Raw genomic sequence first — 13463 nt, forward strand, 5'->3', positions numbered from 1 at the left:
ATCCCAGGAGCCACAGGCACCTCTGGTCCTGGCCTGTGACCCTCTAGCATTGCCTGGTATTCAGAAACATTGCCAAGCCAAGCCATTTTCAGGAAGAGTAGAGGAATTTTCCACCAAGAAGCTGAGAAGTTGGAAGGGATTTGGAGGGAAAGAGTGGGAGTTTCTGTTCTGCTGTGTGGCTTTGAAAAACCCTCATGAGCTCTCTGGCCCAGGAAATGGAAAGGAAAGGAGATGAGGTCAGGATGAAGGTGAGTAACGGGAGATTCCTAGCTACCTCAGAGCCCTCAAGCGTTTGCCCCTGGGCGGGGGTGAGTGGGGTGTAGAGTAAACTGCAAAGGTGGAGGACCTCAGTGAGAAGAGAGATGAAGAAAGAAGACAGAGTAGTTGCCTGGAGCAGAGAGACAGCCCTAGAAAGAGGGCTGGGAGCGGGGAAGGAGGGAGAAAGAGGCCTAGCCAGGGACCTGGTGGAGGTGTCTCAGGAGGGGTCTCTGCACGTCGGAGGTCTCAGATCATTAAGAGAGGAAGGAGAAGTTGGCGCAGTGGCTCCTGCCTATAATCCCAGCACGTTGAGAGGAAGAGATGGGAGAATCTCGTGAGCCCAGGAGTTTGAGGCTGGCCTGAGCAACATGGCGAAACCTTATCTCTACAGAAAACACAAATGTTAGCCAGGTGTGGTGGTGCGTACCTGTAGTCCCAGCTACTTGGGAGGCTGAGGTGGAGGATCTGTAGTCCCAGCTACTTGGGAGGATCGCTTGATCCCTGGAGGCAGAGATTGCAGCGAGATGAGATCCAGCCATTGCGCTCCAGTCTGGCAACAGAGTGAGACTTTGTCTCAAAAAATAACATAAAAATAAAAAACAGAGGAAGGAGAATAGAGAAGGTGGAGATGAACTGGAAGAGAGGGAGAGGCAGGCATGCACAAACAGAAAATGGAAAAGAGGCAAAAACTGGACAATGATAGAGATAAGGTTGCCAAGATTTAGCAAATAAAAATACTGTGTCCAGCGGCATCCGAATTTCAGATTTTAAAAAAAATTTAGGTTGGGTGCGGTGGCTCATGCCTATAATCCCAGCAATTTGGGAGGCCAAGGAGAGCAGATCACCTTAGGTCAGGAGTTCGAGACCAGCCTGGCCAACATGGCAAATCCCCCATCTCTACTAAAAATACAAAAATTAGCCAGGTGTGGTGGCAAGTGTCTGTAGTCTCAGCTACTTGGGAGGCTGAGGCAGGAGAATTGCTTGAACCCGGGAAGAAGAGGTTGCAATGAGCCGAGATCACACCACTGCACTCCAGCCTTGGTGACAGAGTAAAACTCCATTTCAAAAAAAACTTTTTAAAAGTGTAAGTATCGGCCGGGCGCGGTGGCTCAAGCCTGTAATCCCAGCACTTTGGGAGGCCGAGGCGGGTGGATCACGAGGTCGAGAGATCGAGACCAACCTGGTCAACATGGTGAAACCCCGTCTCTACTAAAAATACAAAAAATTAGCTGGGCATGGTGGCGCGTGCCTGTAATCCCAGCTACTTAAGAGGCTGAGGCAGGAGAATTGCCTGAACCCAGGAGGCGGAGGTTGCGGTGAGCCGAGATCGCGCCATTGCACTCCAGCCTGGGTAACAAGAGCGAAACTCCGTCTCAAAAAAAAAAAAAATAAATAAAAGTGTAAGTATGTCCCATGCAATATTTGGGCGAAATGTATGCTACAATATGAGTTGTTGTTTATCTAAAATTCCAATGAAACTGGGCATCCTGTATTTTACCTGGCAACCTTAGGAGGAGGCGAACAAAAAGAAATTGGAGGGGCAACAAAAAAGCCAGAACTGGTTAAAGCGGCCAGGGTGTCCACCATCTGGAACGCCCACTGGGGCATGCCCAGCTTACTGCCCATAATTCTACCCTCTCTGCCCTTCTGTTCCCCCCGTCCCTCTGTCCACCCCTCTCTCTATCCATCCGTCCCCCCATCCGTCTATCCCCCATCTTCATCTCTGTCCCCTCATCCTCCCTCCCTGTCCCCCCGTCCCTCCGTCTCCCTCTCTGTCCCCTCTATTCGTCCTCCCTCTCTCTGTCCCTCTGTCCCACCTTGTTCTGTGCCTCTCTCCTCTCTGTCCCTCTGTCCCCCACTTCTGTCTCCTCTCTGTCCCCATTGTCTCAGCCCCTGGATCCCTCCCTCTCTCTGCCCCTAATTTCTCTACCTGTGTCCCTCAGTCTCCGCTCTCTCTTCCTCACATGCTCCTTGCTTTCTGTCCCTACATTTCCCTCTCTTTTTCCCTTGGTCTCTCCTTTTTGCACTCCTCTGTCCCTCCAGCCATCCCCAACCCCTCTTGGTTCCTCAGTCAGCCACTACTCCTGGAATCTGCCTCAGACATTAAAAGCAATTGAGTCATTATTCTCACTCCTACCAAGCTGTCAAGTGGAGGTTGATTTTGGGGGAACAAGGCCTGAGGGGCAAATGATGGAGAATTGGGAACACATTCAGGGGCACTACCCCCTACGCAGTCAGAGATGACAAAGTTCGCAGCTGCAAATAGGCACTGGGACAAAGACACGTTCTGCCAGGCGAATGCTCCATCTGCCACCAAACTCAGAGAGTCTGGCAAGTGGGAGAGCTCTCCAAGTCCCCTCCATTCACCTGCCTTCAACCGCCATGCCTTCAGAGAAGTCTAGTCTCTAAAGACGTCTCTCAGGCTGGGTGCTGTGGCTCACACCTGTAATCCCAGCACTTTGGGAGGCCAAGGCAGGCTGACAACTTGAGGTTCGAAACCAGTCTGGCCAACATGGTGAAACCCCGTCTCTACTAATAATACAAAAATTAGTCTGGCATGGTGGTGGGAGCCTGTAATCCCAGCTACTCGGGAGGCTGAGGCAGGAGAATCACTGAACCCGGGAGGTGGAGGATGCAGTGACGGGAGATGGCACCACCACACTCCAGCCTGGGTGACACAGCCAGACTCCATCCCAAAAATAAATAAACAAATACAAATTTAAAATGAGGCCTCTCGAGCAACACCTTCGCGCCAGCATTCTGGTAAGATCTCCATGTCTCTGTTTCTGGCCCACCTGCCCTTGTCTCTCCTCTCTGTTACCTTCTGTATTTCTCTGGGTGTCTGTCTAACCAGGTCGTCCTCCTCCCATCGATTTTTTTCCCTGCATCTCCATCCCACCTCTGCAGAATTGTCTTTCTCCTTGTCTCTTCGGGGGGATGGGGTCTCTTGTGTGTCTCCCTGAATCACTTCCCCTGTCTCTGCCCATGTCTGCATCTATTTCTCCCTGTCTGTGTGCCCTTTGTGGCTCAGGGGCAGCGAACAGAATTCACTCGGGACAGTGTAAGCAGAAAGGGACTTACTAAGGGACACAGAGCCTCTCAGGAGAATTAGACTCTAGGCTGAGCCTGCAAGCCATTCTCAAATCCAGCGCCCAGAAAGTCCCGCCCAGGGACCGCTGCTTCCCCTGCGCGATCAGGAAGCCGGAAGCCGGCTCCTCCACAGCAGCGTCTCGCCGGAATCCGCACTGGCCTTCGGGATTCCTCTCGCCCAACTTACTTCGGTAGGAAATTCAAGCTTCCCGCGGAGGCACCTGATTGGTGGAACTTAAACTTCGTCCACATGCGCAGCCACAAGGCATTCAGGGAAATGTAGTTTTGAGCCATCCAGCTACTGCAGCCACAGGAAGGTGTCCTAGGGGAGTGGAATAATGTTGAGGGGGCCACACTTTCTCCCTGTGGTTGCACGCCCCCGCCGTCCATCTCTGTTTTTATGTGCACGTATATCTCACTTGCTGTTTTTGTGTGTGTTCTGTCTCCTTGGGTTTGTTTTTTTTTTCCATCTTTTTCGCTATCCAAGTTTTGTTTTTGTTTTGTTTGAGACAGATGCTCGCTCTGTCACCCAGGCTGGAGTGGGATGGCGCCTATCTCTGCTCACTGCAACCTCCACCTCCCTACTTCAAGCGATTATCCTACCTCAGCCTCCCGAGTAGCTGGGACTACAGGCATGTACCACTATGCCCAGTCAATTTTTGTATTTTTAGTGGAGATGGGGTTTTGCCACGTTGGCCAGGCTGGTCTCCAACTCCTGAGCTCAGGTGATCCACCTGCCTCAGCCTCCCAAAGTGCCGGGATTACAGGCGTGAACCACCGCGCCTGGCTCCCACGCTCCGGTTTTATTTCAATTCTTCCATCTCTATGGCCTTCTCTGTCCTTTTTCTTGGTTGCTGCTTGTCTGACCAGTGCCAATCCCCACAGCCCCCCCACCTCATCATTATCCTCATCCTTAGTTCCAGCCCTGCTATCAAGGATCTCCCCTTTGACCTTCACCCCATTCTCAGCTGAACCAGAGGCTCAGAGCCCTAAGGAAGAAGAGGAGGGAGAGGGAAGATATGGGTGTCCCTTAGTTCCATGGACAAGCCAGGAGCAGGACCCATGCATTGCCGTTTCTCAACTGCTCTCCCTGCAGGTGGAAAGATCTAGCACCTGCAAGTAGGCAACATGAACCAAAAGAGACTGGTGAGTTACCGGCTACAGTTGGAGTGACCACAGGGGTGAATGGCTTGAGCCTGGGAGGCGGTGGTTGCAGGGAGCCGAGATTGTGCCACTGTACTCCAGCCTAGGTGACAGAGTGAGACTACAAAAGTGTGGAGACTTAGGCTGATTCTATGCAATCATCTTCGGTTACATTTAATTAACCAAAGATCGAGCTACTACATTCTAGCCTGGGCGACACAGACTCCCTCTCAAAAAATAATAATAATTTTTGAAAAGTAACAAAGGCGCTCTTTCCACCATCTTTCCGTGCCGCCACAATGGCGCGCATGAATGTCCTGGCTGATGCTCTCAAGAGCATCAACAATGCCGAAAAGAGAGGCAAACGCCAGGTGCTTATTAGGCCGTGCTCCAAAGTCATCATCCAGTTTCTCACTGTGATGATGAAGCATGGTTACATTGGCAAATTTTAAATCACTGACAATCACAGAGCTGGGAAAATTGTTGTGAACCTCACAGGCAGGCTAAACAAGTGTGGTGTTATTAGCCCCAGATCTGATGTGCAACTCAAAGATCTAGAAAAATGGCAGAATAATCTGCTTCCGTCCCGCCAGTTTGGTTTCATTGTATTGACAACCTCAGTTGGCATCATGGGCCACGAAGCAAGACAAAAACACACAGGAGGGGAAATCCTGAGATTCTTTTTCTAGGGATGTAATACATATATTTACAAACAAAATGCCTCATGGACTCTGGAAAAAAAAAAAAAAGTAACAAAGGCACACTATGCACAGGAAGGCACACACACCCCGACTGAATGATCCTCTCCCCATACCTGCTTCCAAGTTGTGGGACCCCAACCTTGTCTCATCTACAAATATGAAAATTAGCTGGGTGTGGTGGCAGGCACCTGTAATCCCTGCTACTCTGAAGGCTGAGGCAGGAGACTCACTTGAACCCAGGAGGCAGAGGTTGGCAGTGAGCCGAAATTGCACCACTACACTCCATCCTAGGTGACAGAGCGAGATGCCGTCTCAAAAAGCAAAAAACGAAAACAGTGATTGCTCAAGTTGATTAGATTCCTATAATTCCTGGAGGCCCTCCCTGTCTGCTTTTATCTCTCTCCCCTCTCCCTCCCATCTTGTGGGGCAGGTAGAGGTGAGCCTTGGCTGAAGCCCTAGAAAGCCCAGATCCTGCTGATGTGATCTATACACGTCAGCACCCAGGACAGACAGCACTGGGAAGAGAAGGGCCAAAGTGGATCTGCAGGGGAGAATGGAAGCTACCCAGCAGGAAACTGAGGGGCCGGATGCTATCAGGGTGTCAAATTCATGTGTGTAAATGTAAAGATAGATGACTGGCCGTCGCGGTGGGTGGTTCACACGTGTCATCCCAACACTTTGGGAACCTGAGGACACAGGAGTTCAAGACCAGCCTGGGCAGCATAGCAAGAACCTGTAGAGACCCCACTGCTACAGAAAATACAAAAATTATCCAAGCATGGTGGCATACACCTGTAGTCCCAGCAATTCAGGAGGCAGAGGTGGGAGTATTGCTGGAGCCCAGGAGGCCAAAGCTGCAGTGAGCCATGATCACACCACTGCACTCTAGCCTGGGTTTCAGAGAGAGACTCTATCACAAATAAACAAATGTCAGAGTGAGACTCCACCTCAAAAAAAAAGTTTCAGTATCTTTTGTTGGGCAATGAATTATATTCCATAGAACTAAATACACACACACACACACACACACACACACACACACACGAGAACAAATGAGTGTAAAATCTGAAGAAGATTATGGGATTGTACCAATGTCTATATCCTGCTATGGTATCGCACTATACTTGTGGAAAATGTTACCGTCAAGGAAAACAGTAAAGGACACAAAGGATCTCCATTATTTATTATGACAACTTGTGACTTTACAGTTCTCTCCACATGAGAGATAAACGCAAGCACTGACGAAACGAAAAGACAGGACGTAACACCTGTAAAATATACAGTGTAAACAGGGAGGCTAAAAGAACACACAAAAGGCAGTTGTATCATCAACGGTGTATGCTGGGAGCACACAACTGGATGTCAGTACTGTGGCCTCCAGGGCCTAGCCTAGACAGGAAGTGCAAAGAGAGACCCTCCTTCCACTAACCTGGGACCCCAAAGTGCTTTCCGCTGAGCGAGGGGGAGCCAGACATAAACCTGTCCCTGTCCCAACTCCAAAGGCAACAGCATCACCACTGAGCAGGCCAGGCATGGTGGTTCTTGCCTGTATCCCAACACTTTGGGAGGCCAAGGCGGGTGGATCACCTGAGGTCAGGAGTTCGAGACCAGACTGGCCAACATGGTGAAACCATCTCTCCTAAAAATACAAAAATTAGCCTGTAATCCCAGCACTTTGGGAGGCCGAGGCGGGTGGATCACGAGGCCAAGAGATCGAGACCATCCTGGTCAACATAGTGAAACCCCATCTCTACTAAAAATACAAAAAATTAGCTGGGCGTGGTGGCGCGTGCCTGTAATCCCAGCTACTCAGGAGGCGGAGACAGGAGAATTGCCTGAGCCCAGGAGGCGGAGGTTGCGGTGAGCCGAGATCGCGCCATTACACTCCAGCCTGGGTAACAAGAGCGAAACTCCGTCTCAAAAAAAAAAAAAAAATACAAAAATTAGCTGGGTGTGGTGGCGTGTGCCTGCAATCCCAGCTACTCGGGAGGCTGAGGCAGGAGCATTGCTTGAACCCAGAAAGCGGACGTTGCAGTGAGCTGAGATTGTGCCACTGCACTCCAGCCTGGGTGACAGAGTGAGACTCCATCTCAAAAACAATACAAAATGAAACAAGGAACAGAATGGAAGACGAAGGAAGAAAAAAAAAAACAGTTCCTGGGAAGTTGTGGCCTCAGAATGAGCCAAGAACAGATTGACACCCCCAGAGTAGATAACTGGATGAGTCAAGGAAGAAGACACCAGAAGCCGGTCGGGAGAGGCTGTAACTGGAAGTGTCTACTGGGCGCCTCACCAAAGCAAACACAGGTCCTGGAGTCCACGCATCCCAGTCCCGCCCAGGGGAATCCCCCAGTCAAATGTAAACATCAAGCTGGGCACAGTGGCTCACGCTTGTAATCCCAGCACTCTAGGAGGCCAAGACAGATGGATAACTTGAGGTTTGGAGTTCAAGACCATCCTGGCCAACATGGTGAAACCTCTATCTCTACTAAAAATATAAAAATTAGCCAGGCATAGTGGCGGGCACCTGTAATCCCAACTACTTTGGAGGTTGAGGCAGGAGAATCGCTTGAACCCGCGATGTGGACGTTGTGGTAAGCCAAGATCACGCTACTGCACTCCCGCCTGAGCGAAAGAGGGAGATTCTGCTTCAAAAAACCAAAATGCAAAGGTCAGTAACCATCAGGCCAAGATAATCAGGTCACAGGGAAATATGACACCAATAAGAATCAAAAGAACAGAAAAGGTGTGGCTCAGACTTTAGATGCTGAGAAATCAGACACCTATATTAAAACAGTCATGCAGCCAGGCGTGGTGGCTCACGCCTGTGATCCCAGCATGTTGAGAGGCTTGAGTCTAGGAGTTTGAGACCAGCCTGGGCAACATGGAGAAATCTCATCACCACTAAAAATAAACAAAACTTAGCCAGGTGTGGTGGCTCACACCTGTAGTCCCAGCTACTCAGGAGTCTAAGGTGGGAAGATTCCTTGGGCCTAGGGAGGTCAAGGCTGCAGTGAGTGGTGATTGCACCTGTCTCCAAAAAAAAAAAAAAAAATCCAGCTTCCTGTGTTGAAATAAAGACACAACAAACTTGAAAACATCTTCTGAAAATAGGAAACATCTTCTTGAAAATAGGAAACTCTAAAGGTGACATCATTTTGAAACAAACATAACTTCTAGAAATGAAAAAAATAGGCCAGGTGCAGTGGCTCATGCCTGTAATCCCAACACTTTAGGAGGCCAAGCAGGGCAGATCACTTGAGGTTAGGAATTCGAGACCACAATTGGCCAACATGCTGAAACTCTGTCTCTATTAACAATACAAAAATTAGCTGGGTGTGTAATCCCAGCCACCCGGGAGGCTGAGGCACAAGTATTACTGGAACCCAGGAGGTAGAGGTTGCAGTGAGCCGAAATTGTGCCACTGCACTCCAGCCTGGACGACAGAGTGAAACTGTGTCTAAAAAAAAATAATAATAACAAAAAATGAAAAGAAAAAGAAAAAAAATCACTAAATTGTACAACTTGATAGATGTGTTTAGCCCATCTCGGCCTCCCAAAGTGTGGGGATTACAGGCATGAGCCACCAGCCCGGCAATATTGCAAACATTTTTTTTTTTTTTTTTGAGACGGAGTTTCAAAAGCTCTTCTTACCCAGGCTAGAGTGCAATGGCGTGATCTCGGCTCACCGCAACCTCTGTCTCCTGGGTTCAAGCGATTCTCCTGCCTCAGCCTCCCGAGTAGCTGGGACTACAGGCGTGTGCCACCATGCCCAGCTAATTTTTGTATTTTTAGTAGAGACAGGGTTTCACCATGTTGACCAGGATGGTCTCGATCTCTTGACCTCGTGATCCACCCATCTTGGCCTCCCAAAGTGCTGGGATTACAGGCGTGAGCCACCGCGCCCGGCCTTGCAAATATTTAAAAAAATATTTTTAGGTCAAGCACAGCAGTTCACACCTTTAGTCCCAGCACTTTGGGAGGCTGATGCGGGTGGATCACTTGAGGCCAGGAGTTCAAGAGCAGACTGGCCAACACAGTGAAACCCCATCTCTACTAAAAATACAAAACTGCGTTGAGCATGGTGGCGGGCACCTGTAATCCCAGTTACTCTGCAGGCTAAGGGAGGAGAATCACTTGAACCCAGGAGGCGGAGGCTGCAATGAGCCAAGATTGCGCCACTGCATTATAGCCTGGGTGACAGAAAGGACTCCGTCGAGAGAGAGAGAGAGAGAGAGAGAGAGAGAAAGAAATGACACCTGGGTGGCTACAGAGCAGTGAGCAATTGCAGCAGAATGCAGTAGAAAATGAGATCATGGCCAGGCGCAGTGGCTCACGCCTGTAATCACAGCACTTTGAGATGCTGAGAAATCGGAGGGCAGATCACAAAGTCAAGAGTTCGAGACCCACCTGGCCAACACAGGGAAACCCTGTCTCCACTAAAAAAAAAAAAAAATTTACAAAAATTAGCCAAGTGTGGTCGCATGTGCCTGTAATCCCAGCTACTCGGGAGGCTGAGGCAGGAGAATCGCTTGAATCCAGGAGGCAGAGGTTGCAGTGAGCCGAGATTGCACTGCTACACTCCAGCCTGGGCAACAGAGCAAGACTCTGTCCCCCCGCCAGCCCCCCGCAAAAAAAAGGAAGATGGGAAGAGGGGACACATATCACTTAGGGACCCGTACACCACAGTAACATTTTGGGACTTTAATTCTGAGGTTAAAAGGGAATCAGAATTAAGTTTTAAGCTGGAGGAGTGGCAAAATCTGATTTATATTTTAGAAATCTCATTCTACTGCTATTTGGTCATCAACACCCAGCTACTTCTCGACACTGTCTCTCTGCCTTCCTGCTGCTCCCGCCACCATCACTTCTTGCCTTGACCTCACAGGACTCCCAGCTTCTGCCCTCAACTCCCACCATCTGTCCCCAACAGGGCAGATAGAGAGAACTTGCTAGATCTTGAATCAAATCATTCCCTTCTGCTGCTCAGACCCCCCCCATGACTCCCACCTCACTCAGAGCAAAACCCAACGTCCCTATTGTGGCCCACCAGGTCCTGCATTCTCGCTCACCTCTTCCCATTCTCCCTGTCAATCCATCTGAGCCACACTGGCCTCCTTGAACACCCCAGTCATGGTCCAACCTCACGGCCTTTGCACTGGCTGCTCCCTCTGGCTGGCTGCACTTCTCCACATATGGACAAGTCTCCCTCCTCCACATCCTTGAAGACTTTTCTCAAATGGCACCTCCTCCAAAAGGCCACTCCTGACCACTGCCCCCTTTATTTTTTCTCTATAGCACATAGCCCAACCTGAAAAATATACATAACATATAATATTAGTCTATGTATATAATAATTATCTTACATATAATTACATACATAATTTTACTTTTTTTAAATTTGTTTTTTGAGATGAAGCCTTGCTCTGTTGCCCAGGCTGAAATGCAGTGGTGCAATCTCGGCTCACTGCAACCTCCACCTCCTGGGTTCAAGACATTCTCGTGCCTCAGCCTCCCAAGTAGCTGGGATTACAGGCGCCTGCCACCACACCCAGCTAATTTTTGTATTTTTAGTAGACACAGAGTTTCACCATGTTGACCAGGTTAGTCTCAAACTCCCGACTTCAGGTGATCCGCCTGCCTCAGCCTCCCAAAGTGCTGGGAATACAGGCATGAACCACGGCACCCAGCTAATTATATATATAATTTTATTATACATTATCATATTTATATTCTACAAAATATAAACAAATATAAATGCATATTTATATTTTTATATTACATATAACTAATATTATATGTTTATATTATATATAAATGTATATTATATATTATAGATTTTTATATAATAAATTTATAATACATAAGTGAAATATAAATGTTTATACATTATGTATAATACATAAAATATAAATATACAAAATACATAAAAACAAAATATTAATTATATATAAGTATATATAAAATATATAGATTTTTATATAAATATGATATAAAGGTAATAAATATATATTTATATTTTAATAAATGTTTGTTTTAATACTAATAAACATCTATTTATAAACTAAATATATAAATTGATGTATTTTTAAATGTATAAATATATGAAAAATACGTATTTTTATATGTAAGTACATATATACCTTTTATACATTTATAACATACTTATGTTATAAATATATAATTATAAATATATTATTAATCATTAGTTATCTTGTAAATGCAAACATATAAATGTATATTATTGCTATATTAATATTCATATATTATGTATAATATGTAAATTAAATATATTTGCATGTGTAAATATATTGTTAAATATAAAATATTATAATTCTACAAATATATTAAATCATACATAACTATACATTATATACAAGATATAATTTTAACATAAATATATATCCTTTTTTTTTTTAGAGACAAGATCTTGCTCTGTCTGTCCAGACTAGAGTGTCGTGGCCCAGTCACTGCCTGACATCCTGGGCTCAAGCAATCTGCCCACCTCAGCCTTCCGGGTAGCTCGGACTCTAGGCATGCCTCCACGTCCAGATAATTTTTAACTTTTTTTAGAGAAGGGGGTCTCACTATATTGCCCAAGCTGGCCTAAAACTCCTGGGCTCAAGCGACCTTCTTGCTTGTCCTCCCGAAGTGCTGGGATTACAGGGGGAGCCAACGCGCCCAGATCCAGATCTGGACTTCAGTCCAGCCTGACTGGATCACATCCCTGAGAGATGTCACCTCCAAGTCTGTTCCCTGTTCTGTGAAATGAGGGTGTTAGAAGATACTTGACAAGGCAGTCTGGGGACTTAATGAGATGACACAGGCAAGCATGCAGTACAGGCCATGAGGACAACGATGATGATAGTGACCTCGCTGGCCCTCAGGGTCTCTCGCCCCCGGTCATCTCCCCTGTCCTGGTCCCTGCATGTGCAGGTCCCTTAGTCTCTCTGGGAGTCACTGCTGCCCCTCTATGTGTTTCTCCCTATGCTTTCTCGCGGTTTCTAACTCTTGCCCCTCCCCAACCTTCTCTGGACCCCCCGGCAAGAGCTTTTTTCTGCCAGGCTTCAGTAGAGACGGAAACTCACAAATAAACAGGGCACCTTGGCGTCAGATTAGCAGGCAGTGGTCCTCGCCTTGCGGTGGGGGCGGAGGTAAGGGCATAGTAAACACCGGGGCTGATGAATTTCTCGTCAGTATCATCTCCCCGTTCCCTTAATGCAGCAACCACGGCAGGGAAAGACGGGACTTGTCTGAAGAAGGATAACAGATTATCTTTCAATCAACTCATCCATCCAATAAAATTGAGTGGGGGGTGCAAAGCAGCCAGGGCCCAAATAACAATCCTAGAAGAAAACAATTAGGGAGAAAATAACAAGGGGGAAAAACACACACACACACTCCTAAGTAGCAGTATCTGGGATTCTCCAAACAATAGGTGCAATTGTTAAGGAGAGTCGTGGGGCCTCAGAACTGCCTCTCCTTACATCATTCTCAGACATCCCGCAGATGCCACAGCTGTAACCACGGACACCGGGTTACTGGGTCCAGGCCCTGCACACACAGGGAACTCACAGCTCCTGCTGTGGCTTTGCACTCAGCCCTCAGCGTGGAGACCCCGGTGCCCATCATGGTGCCTCCTTGGGACCCTTGTTCCTGCATTCTGCAGACCAGGGTCTCTTTTGCTCACGAGTATGGCCGTCGATGGCTGACAGGTCTCATCTGCTCTGTGTTTGAAAAGTTACCTGGCTCACATACCCCCATCCTTCCTGACTTCCCACCTCAATCTGTCGCTATAAGGGCAAGACTCCCAAGTTATGCTGCTTTCCCTTGACCGCTTAGGCAGGCTTTTGACTCACAGCGGGCATGTGTGCTCCTTCACAGCAGATGGGAGGATGTCCGAGGTCCACGTCAGTCTTGGGTTTCAGCTCCAGAGTAACACTTTTTTTTTTTTTTAACATTATTTTTACTTTTAATTTATTTTTTTTGAGACAGAGGCTTGCTCTGTCACCCAAGCTGGAGCGCAGCAGCGCGATCTAGGCTCACTGCAACCTCTACTTCCTGGATCCAAGCGATTCTCCTGCCTCACTTTCCCAAGTAGCTGGGATTACAGGCACGTGCCACCACGCCCAGCTAATTTTTGTATTTTTAGTAGAGATGGGGTTTTACCATGTTGGCCAGGCTGGTCTCTAACTCCTGGCCATAAGTGATGTGCCCATCTCGGCTTCCCAAAGTACTGGATGACAGGCATGAACCACTTCGCCCGCCCCA

The 13463-nt window shown here is 47.8% G+C and overlaps 1 pseudogene; it reads left to right on the forward strand.

Annotated features, from left to right (window-relative positions):
* The first annotated feature begins 4755 nt into the window (after nt 1–4755).
* Nucleotides 4756–5330, forward strand: LOC141581258 (small ribosomal subunit protein uS8-like; annotated as a pseudogene).
* The last annotated feature ends 8133 nt before the right edge of the window (nt 5331–13463 follow it).

This window comes from Saimiri boliviensis, chromosome 14 (genome assembly GCF_048565385.1).
Source record: "Saimiri boliviensis isolate mSaiBol1 chromosome 14, mSaiBol1.pri, whole genome shotgun sequence".
Classification (NCBI taxonomy): Eukaryota; Metazoa; Chordata; class Mammalia; order Primates; family Cebidae; genus Saimiri; species Saimiri boliviensis.